At 36.9% G+C, this 12,424-nt stretch overlaps 1 protein-coding gene across 27 annotated transcripts in view; it reads left to right on the top strand.

Annotated features, from left to right (window-relative positions):
- The window catches only part of ZNF385B (zinc finger protein 385B), a 383,440-nt gene that overhangs the window by 279,948 nt on the left and 91,068 nt on the right, over positions 1 to 12,424 (top strand). The window contains exon 1 of one of the 27 annotated variants that reach the window (XM_070241367.1): positions 445 to 566. The exons of 25 other annotated variants lie outside the window; for them this stretch is intronic. The gene's annotated coding sequence lies outside the window, so the exon portion shown is untranslated. Of the gene's footprint in view, positions 1 to 444; positions 567 to 12,424 lie in introns of those variants that run through there. One more of the 27 variants, XM_070241362.1, reaches the window with a different exon arrangement.

Raw genomic sequence — 12,424 nt, 5'->3', positions numbered from 1 at the left:
TTTTTCATGAAGTATGTGACAAAAATGTAAAACAGTTCAAATCAATTTCAGAAAAGAGAAAAAGTATCAGAATTAGAGCAAATAGAATTTGCTAATTTCAGGACTCCCTTGCCCAATATCATCTTGGTTTTCCTAACTTGTTTTTCTTTGAATTGTCATATTGAGTTACTTTGCTGAATATAATGGAGATGTGATTGAGTTCCCACATTTCCATTATTTTTATAAACTATAGTTCCTTTTTCTTTCAAAGTTTGTCTCAGAATAACCACTAGTTAAAAATGAAGTTCATATTTAAACAAAGTATGTTAGAACTCTCTCTCTTCTCTTCAGGAAGTATATTTAAGCTGATGATTGTGCATCTTCAAAATCCACATTCAGGCTGACAGAATAGTGGCTGGTAGCCTGTAATAAAATTGAGTGACGTGGTGAGTGATTTGCACTCTTGTCACATGATTTTTATGATAGACAATGTTTCAGGTTTTTAGTGTTCCATCTAGTTCCAGTCAAAACTCAATGGCTCAATGTTTATTTAGACCCTTGGGCATAGAAATCTCTCTGGAAACCAGGTAAGTGCAGCTCCTCAAGGGGGAGTATTGTTTGTCAAGAAGACAGATATATTTTGTATGTGTACAATAGATATTTGTGAAATTCTCATTTTGATTTTGATATTATCGCTTTAGTTTTCCCCACTTAAAAAATCCTTTTTCTTTCAATTTTGCCACTTTTAAAACATGGATAAATATTGCTGTTAGGAAAGAGCTTAGAAACTCTTGGCACTAGGAAGACGTTTTATCTCATAGTCCCCAGCGGGATTTCAGGTGGTTTGGAAAATATTGAAAGAGTGGTGACTTCTTTTATTCTGCCTCACTGGTGCGTTAGAGGTGTAAAAACTGCAGGTTCAGTAGACTGTTGCAAAAAATGAGGAAAGCCAATGTGCGTTAATCTTTACAAGGTCCAAAAGACTCTGTGATGTGAGATCTCTTATCAGACGCTGTCCGCAGAGTAGTTATCACAATTAGCCTAGTACCTGATTTTGGAAGAAATTTTTTTTCTAGCCCTGGGTCCATCATTGGCTTCATTTCATATGTTTGCTTTCTCATGGGATTATTTATCCCTGAGCATCATTTTCTTCATCAGAAAACTGTGGGGTGATCGTTAGCCATGTAACAGTTTAGAAGTCTACTTAATATATGTAAAAGCACCTTGTGCTCCCCAATGAAAATTTACAGTGTTTGTATAAGCCAGGATACTGATGATGAACCTCTATAAAAATATACCGTTAAATTCTATGGTGGATTTAAGTTCTTAACTTGTCCCACTACGTCACACATATGGCAGATACTATTGTGTAAGCACACGTAAAAACAATCCTCAGTTGTTGCAACTGACATGACTACTTGAGACATAACCAGACATAAGGCGTTAATTTGTTTTATCTTGCCACAGGCACAAACTTGTCCTGATATTAGCAAAATCTTCCTATTAATCTTTTGATTTATAGAAGCACGTATTGAAAACAAAATTAATACAATATAGCTGCAAAACAAGGCAAATGACAAATTTTATGAGTGCTTTCTAGTTCCCTGGAAATATTATAGTGTGAGACAGAGACAGAGACAGAGACAAAGAGATGAGAGAGACAGAGGGACAGGCACATACACATACAGAGATAGGAAGACACAGAGACAGAGAGATGCCAGAGTTATGAGACAGACAAGAGAGATGAGAGGCAGCAAAGACAATAGAGAGAGATAAGAGAGAGACAGAGAAAGCGGGTATTAGAGAAAAAAAGTCAATCAAAGTATGGAAACAAAGATTATGCAATTTTGGAACTTTGGATTCTTTTTGCATTTTCTTTCACTGGAAACATACTTTGTCAAATTAAATGCATTGAGCACCAGGTCCATTTTTATGAATTATTTTATGAATTATTTTATGTTTTATGAATTGTTTACTTTCCATTTGTGTCCTTTAAAGCAAAGGGAGCTTAAAAGGCTGTTTGAAGTTTAGAAGAGACCAAGAGTCAAAACAAATGTTCTTCTAAAAGAAAATATTTCCGTTCCTTTGTTGCCTTATAAAGCAAACCATTGAAAAGGAAAATGATGAGTGCTGTGATTAAATTCTCTACTCTCCATGTGGCTCCTTATTAAAAAATCATTATGTCTTTGACTTTTCGTGTTCATTGGGAGAGTGAGAAGGAGTTATTTGGGAAGCCAACAAGAAATTCCACAGAAGAAAAACTGGGACAAAGTTAGTATCATGGTATAAGGATAAACATGAAACAGGGGGCACAGGGGACAGGGGCAATCGTTTATGATGAATCACTTCTAATGCAGAATGTCCTTGAGCATTCACTTGAGGGCCTTATCTGATGCTATTTTGCATATCACTAGTGCCCCAGAAGTTGTCTGCATGATTAAAGCAAGTAGCATCAATTTCTAGGATATCAGGACAATGGCAGAGTTCCAAGAAGCCAGGCCAGGGATTGGCCTTTGTGTTCAATACTGACTAAAGACCCTTTGGAGTCCAAGCATCCGCTTGATCACAGGATACTCCGTGTTTCTCAGGATAAGGGTGATATCATGTTGTATCCTGGTGGCTCAGCTTCTTTGTTTGAGGGAGTTACATGCTCTGCCTAACTAAGTTCTTCCTGCTTATATAGTTTGCTCTGCTCTACTTCATTCTGTACAGCTTTCTGCCATACAATCAAAAGATAAAAGGGAAGGAAATTATTTTAGGAGTGAACTCTTAGGAAATTCCAAATAAGGAATTGGTGCATTCGTCCACTCTGCAAAGTTAAGCTAAAATCACCACTCTTGTCCTTACTCTCCGGATCCCCCGCACCCTTTTCCCCATCCTAACCCTGCTCTCTTCCCATGACTCACGGTCGCTGCTCACCCCATCCCTGGCATGGCCAGGTTAGTCACTTCCTACCAGGTTTCCACGGGGATAGAATGGCCGCTTTCATGTGGCTTACACAGCAGCCCTGACTGCCAGTTGGGAGCCATCTCTACTGCTCCTGGGTGGAAATTGTTTCTTGGCTGATGGAGAACCAAGAGTGGCCTCTTCTATGATGCTCACCATGATTACAATACTCCACTAGAATTTTCCCCGAACACTCTATAATGCATTAAAATTATAGTGGCCATGGGATACTTGTGCAAAAAGGAAAAAGGGTTACAGCACAGTTTTTACTGTTTCTATTTCTTCCCAGCTTGTGCTTTCTAGAAGCCTATTGCTTTTTTTTTTTTTTTTTAGCCTGGACAATAGTTTTTGAATAGCTTTGAAATGTTTGGTTAATATTTAAGCAAAAGAAATCTCTTTTCTCTCCCAGGGTGGGAGTACAGAGCACTAGCAGAGCAAATATGAACTCTCTTTCTTTAAATTGAGCAAGCTTGCAGGGAAAAATGTCTTTTTAAAAAAACCATTAAGTAAACCACTATTCCTTTTTTTTCTTTTTTTTCCTTTTGGTTCTTAAATGCAAATAGCCAAAACACTGAATACAAGAATTGAAATTTTCTGAAACCAGGGGGCAAAAAACATTTTGTGTCCCGGAGCTAGAATTTCTAGCAGCAGCTGGGTGCCTTGACCTCCGGAGTTGCTGTATGTGGCCCCTTCAGCCCGGCCGTTTGTGTGAGCCGCAGAGGAGAGGCCTAAAGACAGAGCCAGAGACCCCAGTGGCCCTGCGGCTTTGATCTGCCCCAATGGAAGGTCAGTTGTCGTTGCTTGGAAAAATGTGTCTTCAGATAGCATTTTTACTGCAGTCCTGATAGTACCTCAGTATAAAAACCACCAACAGAAATGTGAGTGTGCCTCCTGCTAGGAGGCTATTTGAATTAGTTATATTGATCCAAACAGTATGGCTAAAAGCATAGTTTTAATGGGGTTCATCATTCTCTTTTTTTCCCGTTGAGAATATTAAAAGAATTATTTAAAATGAGGTGTTGCAATCAATCCTCTGCTGTTCTTTAAAATGGAAAGAAATGTTGGCTCTTGGCCACACGGGCTTTTCTCTTTCATTTAATTTTTCTTCCATTATTCATATTAATAAAACTCTAAAATTAAAATCTCATTTAAAAATGAATACTTCTAAATTTCAGTCAAAATATAAAAAGAAAACGGACCAAATACTAGCCTATTTAAATTTCTAAAGAAGATAACGATTACAATATATGACTCTTACACATCTTTGGTTGTACAGACTTGGCTACTGGAAACAGTGTCCCTGGGCAAGAAGCTCCAGGCTTGATCCCTGCGTCAGTCAGGTACCATGCTGGATGAAGTTCTCCTCATCCCATTTTTCTCACATAAAATGAAGGGTAGATTCCTAAATTATGTTTACCTCTAAAATTTTATGAAATATAATTCCTCTAGAAATATTCAGTGGCTTGAGAAACATAGTAGTTGCCTTTCTTAGGAAAGTCTGTACTTTTGGGAAGGTTTCTAAGATAAGTCGTAGTTCTATGCCGCCATTAGGACCTACGTCCCTAGAGCACTAAGGGGACAACAAATAGGTCCTCTGTTTGTAACAGAAACAGACCTCGTGGAAGCATCTTGATGCCACAGACAGGAGTCACTGGGCAAATGTAGCTCAAGACCATCTCCCTGGGTCTTTTTGCCAGAAACTTTCGTCAGGTTACCGTGACCTTCCAGTCCATTCTCGACCTCAGACAATTTTAGTAAAGCTCTGTCTGGAGATAATTTTGGCTTCTCTAAAGACTTAGTAATTCAGGAGCTAAGCACATGACATTCCCTTTTGATAAGTCAGGTGTATTAAAAACTATTTCAAAAAGCTTGACAAAGCATTTGTCAGAACCCTGTTTTCCCTTCTTTGAGTTTTCTTTCTTGCATGCTTAACACTATCAGGTTACAAGAGGAAAAACTATAACAGAGCAAAACTGTTTTAAATTCAGCTTAAAAGAAGACAAGTAGTCCTCAAGGCTTTGTGTGTGTGTGTGTGAGAACCAATTGTCTTCTTTACTTAAATTCTGAAATTCTCAGATTTTTCAATGCTGCTTTAAAAAAGAATGCCACTAATGAAGTATGTCACATGTTTAACCAAACTATGTTTTGTACTGTATAGTAAATAAATCTTACCCGTTTTTTTCAACATTTAAATATAAGAAACTCAGTGCATGGGCAAGATATTCAGATATAAGTGAATTTCCACTTGGCTGTATGTATTCTATTGTCACACTTCCAAAAAGCCATCCATTGCATCTTAGTGAAAGACTCATGGTTTTGTGTAAAAGCTGGCATATTACTACTAAACCCAAAGGACGTTGTGGCTTAAAAATCATCACGATGTGGCTCCACTGCTGTGTTTTGACGCGGCACTTCATTATTGCTTATAAACTTTAGTGTGGTACTCAGAAGGATTTATTTTTAAATGCAGCATTCTGCCAGGATCCTGCTGTTGGAGTTTTTGGAGGGAACCCTAAGTGCCCCAAGGGAGATTTAGGCACAGACCCACCAACTGTTAAGATTTTATAGACTCAGATTTCTAGATACACATTTTTCTCTTTGGCATCACCAGATTCTATGTCAGTCTCCTCTGCCCACTTCCAAAATTCAGCAAGGAAGTATTAGCATTAAAGGGAACTTTTATTTTCTCATGAATCATTTTGAGCAAAATCAAGCTGGCAGTGGAAAAAAGAACTCAAAAAACATCATATTCATCCTAAAAATATACAAACTTGACAGTATTTGAAGATGCCCTTCTTATTGGAGAATTTCGCCTGTATTTGTCAAAATAGTTTACTAAAATTAATAGCGTTGAACGCATTACTTTTAAAAAATTTCTATTAAAATATACAGGAAAGTGCAAAGTGTACAGTTGAATGAATGTCCACAAACGTAATACCTGTGTAACTGATACTAAGATCAAGTAAAAGAAAACTCCAGCACTCTAGAAGCCTTCCCATGCTCCCCTCCAGTCACTGCACCCCCCTACCCCACCTTTCCTACAAGCACAGCCACGATCCTAACAGCACAGATTAGTTTCGCCTGATTTTGTACTGTATCCTTTATTTTAGTTCTTTTACTCAAAATTACATTTGCAAGGTCTATTTGTTGCATGTAATTATGTATCATTTATTATCATTGCTGTATTCTATTATGTGAATGTTTTATTGTATGAAGATACCAAAATTATTTATTCTTTCTACATTGATGGGTTAATTAGCTAATTTCCAGTTTGGGGCTATTATAAAGAGTATTGCAATGAACATTCTAATGCATCTATTCCTGTTAGGTATATACTTAGAAGTGGAATTGCTGAGTCATAGGGTATGTATATATTCAGTTTTAGTAGATATTACTAAATAGTTTTTCAAAGTAGTTATAACAATTTACACTTCAGATAAGAGTTCTAATTGCTCCATATCCTTGTCAACACTTGTTAATCTTCATCTTTCTTCATTGTAACCATTCTGGTGGGTATGTGGTAATAGCTCGTTGTAGTTTTAACTTGCATATCCCTAATCACTAATGAAGTCAAGCACTTTTTCAAATGTTTACAGGCCACTTTAGTATCTCCTTTTGTGAAGTGTCCATTAAAGTTTTTTGTCCAATTTTTCTACCGTGTTAATCTTTTTCTTGTTGATCTGTAGGAGTTCTTTATACTAGATTCAAGTACTTTGTCAGTATATATATATTACGAATATCATCTCCCACTCCATGGATGCCCTTTTCATTCCCTTGATAGTGTCTTATTCTTGCATTCTTATTCTTCATAGAGTATATTTATGAATTTTTTTCTTTTATGTTTGGCACTTTTGTTTCCCGTTTAAGAAATCTTTGCATACTCCAAGGCCGCAAAGATGTGAAGCTTTCTCTTTATTGTTTCACCTTCTAATCCAGAAACACTGAGTACTTTCAATGACTCAAAAAGTTTAGAATTTTAACACCTTCTGTCTTCCTACGCTTTTTGTTTATGCAGTTCTCGTCACCATTCTCCGAAACCCACCTCTCAAAATACAACCATTCCTCAAGGCTTATGAGAGAGCTGCTTTATTAAAATATTTATGAGCCTAACTCCTAACCATATGCAATTTCTCTCTCTTTTGAACCTCCTTAACATTTTTTGATAGTATATGATCCCTGACACATCCTGTCTTTTATAAGCGTTACTGGATCTAACTATCTCTGCCCTCAGGGATATGGCATAGTGTAAGAGGAGTAGGAATAGTTCACAACTACAGCAACTGAACTTTATTGAACACTTGCTCGGTGTCAGGCACGGGCTTAAAGCACTTTGCATAGAAAAATCTCAATTAAATTCTCCTACCAGTCCTGTGATGTAGATACTCTTATTTTGCCCAACTTATAGACAAGAAAATAGCTATATAAAGAGGTAAAATCACTTGTTCAAGGTTACACAACAAGAAAGTGTTGGACCCGGAATTCATCAGCTTTCTCCTGAACTGATGCTTTTAATGTGGGTAGAACACCATTGCCTAAAGTCATGGCCGTCCCAGAAGCTGTGCGATGAAAATAGAAAAGACGATTCGTGCTCAAGAAGTTGAGAGTAGAAATTATATCTGCCTAGACATTCCTAGCACCCATTAGTATATTAAAAGCTCCAAGATGTCTGCAGAAAAGACCCATTTTAAACTTCATTGAAGCCAGCATTTTCTATACGTATTTGATGACAGAATCTTTTTCATGTAGCAACTTTACATGCAACCTACTTTTTGAAATGGTAACAAGGGCTTTAGAATCAGATGAAGAGGAGTTTGGACCCAGGCCCCACCACATACTAAGTGACCTTAATCTCTCTAAGCCTCATCTTTCTCATCTCTAAAATGGGGATAATAATATAAACCTCATAGATTTGTATTATAATTTAATAAAATAAGGGACACAAATCACTTAGCACAGTAGCTGGCATAAATAATATTCTCATTAAATGGTACTAGTAGTTGTTATTATTTTCTTATCTTTTCTTAGTAAGCAAAATAAATTCTTTCTGACTCATTTGTAATCCCTATAGCTGTCAGCACTGTGCCTTATACAGTTGGTGCCCCACAATTATTCATTGAATTAAATAATACTATTATTTGGGGAGGATTATTCATAGATAAATACACTCTAGAAGCGGGTCTTATAGAGCATTAAAACTCTTACATATTTTAGTTATTTTAGTATCAGATACTACATTAAGGTCAAATAAAAGTTTCCTCTAATTCCCAGCTACAAAGGAGATCCAACATTTTCAATCTTTTAGTTTGATGGTAAAATGCTTCTGTCTGCAGCTAGAGAATGTATCTATGTAACTGAAGTGTTTTCAGGTGTGCAATTTGGTGACCCCAGCACCATAGTAAAGAAGAGAGTTCAGTAGTCAAATTGACCGAGTTTGAATCCTGGCTCCTCCATGTACAAGCTGTATGAAGTTGGGCTTAACCTCTTTGTGCCTCAGTTTCTCATCTGTAAATGGGGCTAGTAACAGCACCTTGTTTATTTGGTTAGTATGTATAAAATGAGTATATATACAAATAAGTATGTATATTTATATGTGTATATACGTGGGTACACATATATGTAATATACTTAGGATAGTGTCTGGAACATAATACGCACTATAAAAATCTTATCTCTGTTATTATTATTGTGTGACCTTTTCAGAATCAAAACCCTTTATCAGTCACATCCCCTATTCACATAGCCCCCTCTCACTGACCATACTTGATGATCTCTTGGTAAATTTGTTTTCCTCACGTGGCAGACTGTTAAAAGAATGGAAATGATGAGGTAGGGGTGTCAACCTACAAGAAAAGAAACCAGTTTAAGAGGTAAAGTGTTCATTTGGAATCAAAGAACTGCAATTTGGGAAGCACAGATTCAGGTAGAAACCCAAATAGTGTTCTGATTACAGGAAAGAGGCTTAGGGTTTTTGTGAGGAGAAGGGAGGATGAAGTGAGTTGTATCAAAGAAGAGTTTGGTGCTAGGTTTGTACTTCATAGATTGGCCTGAGGTTCGATCATCAGGCAAAAGGCTAGATTTGTACTTCATTAATTGGTTAGCAGTCAGGTCATCAGCAAAGTCCAATTTCATCAGTCGTTACAGACAGGATATTCTTGTCCCTACTGACTTCTTGGAGTGTTGGCGGTTTGGTCCAGTTTGGAAAATAAAGAAAACAAGACATGCAAGGCAATTCCTCTGGAATGGCAGCTCTGGCTCCATTTTCATATGGCTCCGCTCATGTCATCTTTCACATTTTTCCCCTTTTGACCAAGATCTTTCTCTAAACGCATTGCTGATAAAACACTGGAAAGCATTGCTGATCAGCCATCAAAGAATCATTGGGCCCTTGTCGCCAGGAAGGTCATTCCTGGTATGTTGTGTCCCACGTAGGAGGGAAAATGGTTTCCTTAGGAGCCTTCAGGCCACATTTGAGCAACAAGAGTTATAGAGCAGAAAAAGGCACTACTGTCAAGTTCTTTTGAGGGCAAGCATCTTCTGCAGTTCCTTGAAGTTTCTCATGCGAAGTTTCATAAGCCTTAGTAATCATTTCAAAGTGCTGTGTGACCATTATCCAAGTGGTATTTTTATAATGTCCAGCTATGTAAAGGAGACAAAGTTTTACAACAATGAGAATTCCTATAATAACAAACAAAACGCTAAGTCCAAATTGGAGAATAGGTCAGAACCAGGCAATGCGTGAGGGCAGCTAGCTAAAGAGATCAAAGAACCACAGGATGTCAGTGGGCACTGCATTTAACCATTTGGCTTGTGCCCAAATTCTGTCTAGTTCTGTCTACCTTGCCAAAGGTGTTTACTCGAGTAAAACAAGAGGTATTTAGAAGAGTTACAAATGTTACCCCTTAAATCTCTGGAAGTTTAATTGGTTAGGTGAAAAGTTCTAGACACTTAGCACAATGAATTAGGGGAGGAATGGAGTAGAGATTGGTAATTAAGTGTACTAAATGATTTTCTAGACTCATGTACACTATGAGGCTTCTGATGACAAACCTGACAGAAAGATTTCCCCCTTTTTTAATAGATTTGGAGATGCAGATAAGAGTATTGTCTTCCCAAGAAAGAGAGGGAAAAAGTAAATTAAGAAGCAACAGCAAGTGAAAGGTATATAGGCCTGGTCCAGCTATCTTGAGAAAGCTGTTTGCCTCAGATGTCAGTTGCTTCTCTTCCTAGTCAATTTGATTTGGAAGCCTCCAGTATTTGTACAGGACTGGATGTCAGGTGGAACCTTCTTTAGCTGTGAGATGTAGCTCCAAGGTTAAATGCCTTCTAGTTCTGCAGCAGTGTCAGTGGTCAGGAGCACTTGGTAAGGTCCTTTATGATAGGGGTAGAGGGCTGTCTTCTTATAATGTCACTTCCAGAATACCCAGTCACCAGTCTCTAGACTGTGACCAACAGGATCCTTTAAATTGGAACTCAGGAAAGCTCCTTTAACCCGTTGATGATAGGCTCAAGCACAAGATATGACCGTAGCTTGTCATACTAGCGTAAGACAACAAGGGATCAGCAGAAGGTTATATACCAACAGACACTGATCTGTCAGTGACCATCCCATGTGAAGTCAGTTCCTGTTTTCCCAACAGGCCACTGTGAGCTGTCAGCTAGATCAAAGGCAGTAACTTAGGCCCAGTGAGGCCAGTCCCAACCTCAAAGGCAACAGGACTAGAATCCAACATCTACAAAAGTGCAACATAATTTTTCCCTCCACAATTACCTTCATTTTTTTTACCAAAGATAATTATAGTAAAACTAATTTGTTTATATTAAAAACTTGGACTGATTGTATAAGTGAAAATAAAAATATTCACTGGGAGTTTCTGAATTTTGGAGAGATCAGGTGGGGAGAAAAAGTAAATGTCTCATCTTTGTTCAGAAAAGTATATCTTACCAGATTGTTGATAGCTTAAGAGAAAATGTTTCTTTAAATCTGGAAAAATAAAACATTAGAGCATCCTCTTTGGGTCATGTAGTCGTGTGTATTATCAATTCTTGATCTTGATCTTTTGTTAGCAGTTTTATGAAGCCATCAGTTTCTGCATTAGAGTTCTGTAATTTCTTACCCAGTTCTGTTTTATGATCTGAAAGTTTATCATAAAACTGATTTCTAGAGTGAGTGTCAGAGGCCTTGCCATGAATCTCTCTGAAGATTAAACACATTTGCAAAAACATCAGAGTAAAATAATAACTATCTGTAAATGGCAAAAAGCTTAAAATGGCATGGTTAAAGATCTGATCGCAATGCAAGTGACAAAGAAATTTATTCCTTTATTTCTATAACCAACATTTTAAGATAATGACTAGAATTATACCAGGACATATCAGATTTTTAAGAATTTTATATAATTTTTAGAACACATCAATAACATATATGTGTGCAAGGATATCCAAAAAGGAAGTCTTAGAATCACTTATTTGACAATGCTTCCCATGCAGTTTAACATACCAAATAAACCTTATTAGTTTAATATTTCCCTTTTTGTAAAACATCAAATTCTTTGAGAAGTCCCAGGGGCCCACTGGAAAATCTGCTACTTTCAGGTCAAAAGAAAAACTTTATTTAGGATTTGAATTTTGGGAAGTTTGTCAAAAATATCAAAAAGTTTGGACACTTGACTAAATAGGATCACAGATCACTGTGAAACAATGCTTAGCTATCCATTTAACCAAGGTGACAAGTAAAGATTTTTGGCAAATACAGAAATTTGTATAGTTGTAAGAAAAACCTCATCTCTTATGATTAAAAACCTTTTAAAAGCAATACAGGAAACTTATTTTGATAAAATATAAAATCTTGCATTTTTGGTAGACTACTCAAAGGTGAAGAAAAAATCTTTCATAATCTCTTTATCAAGAGCAGACTAAATGCCCAAGAAAACTATCCTTTTAAGAGAGAGGGAAAACCAAGTTCTAATTTTGTACCAGCTTACTCTTGATATTAAAACTCATTTAGAGAAATGGAAAGATATTCCATGCTATGGATTGGAAGGATTAACATAGATAAAATGTCCATACTGCCTAAAGCAATCTACAAATTCAATGCAATCCCTATCAAAGTCCCAATGACATTTTTCACAGAGGTGGAACAAAGAATCCTAAAATTTATATGGAACAACAAAAGACTGCAAATAGCCAAAGGAATCCTGAGAAAAAAGAACAAAGATGGAGGTATCACACTCCCTGATTTCAAATACACTACAAACCTGTAGTAATCAAAACAGCATGGTACTGGCACAAAAACAGACCCACAGGTCAATGGAACAGAATTGAGAGCCCAGAAATAAACCCACACATCCATGGACAGCTAATTTTCAACAAGGGAGCTATGAACATACAATGGAGAAAGGAAAGTCTCTTCAATAAATGCTGTCGACAAAACTGGACAGCCACATGCAAAAGAATAAAAGCAGACCATTATCTTACACCATACACAAAAATTAACTCAAAG

Source organism: Equus caballus, chromosome 18, assembly GCF_041296265.1.
Source record: "Equus caballus isolate H_3958 breed thoroughbred chromosome 18, TB-T2T, whole genome shotgun sequence".
Taxonomy (NCBI): Eukaryota; Metazoa; Chordata; class Mammalia; order Perissodactyla; family Equidae; genus Equus; species Equus caballus.
Note: the sequence above shows the minus strand (reverse complement) of the source record. Positions and strands in the feature narration are given on the sequence as shown.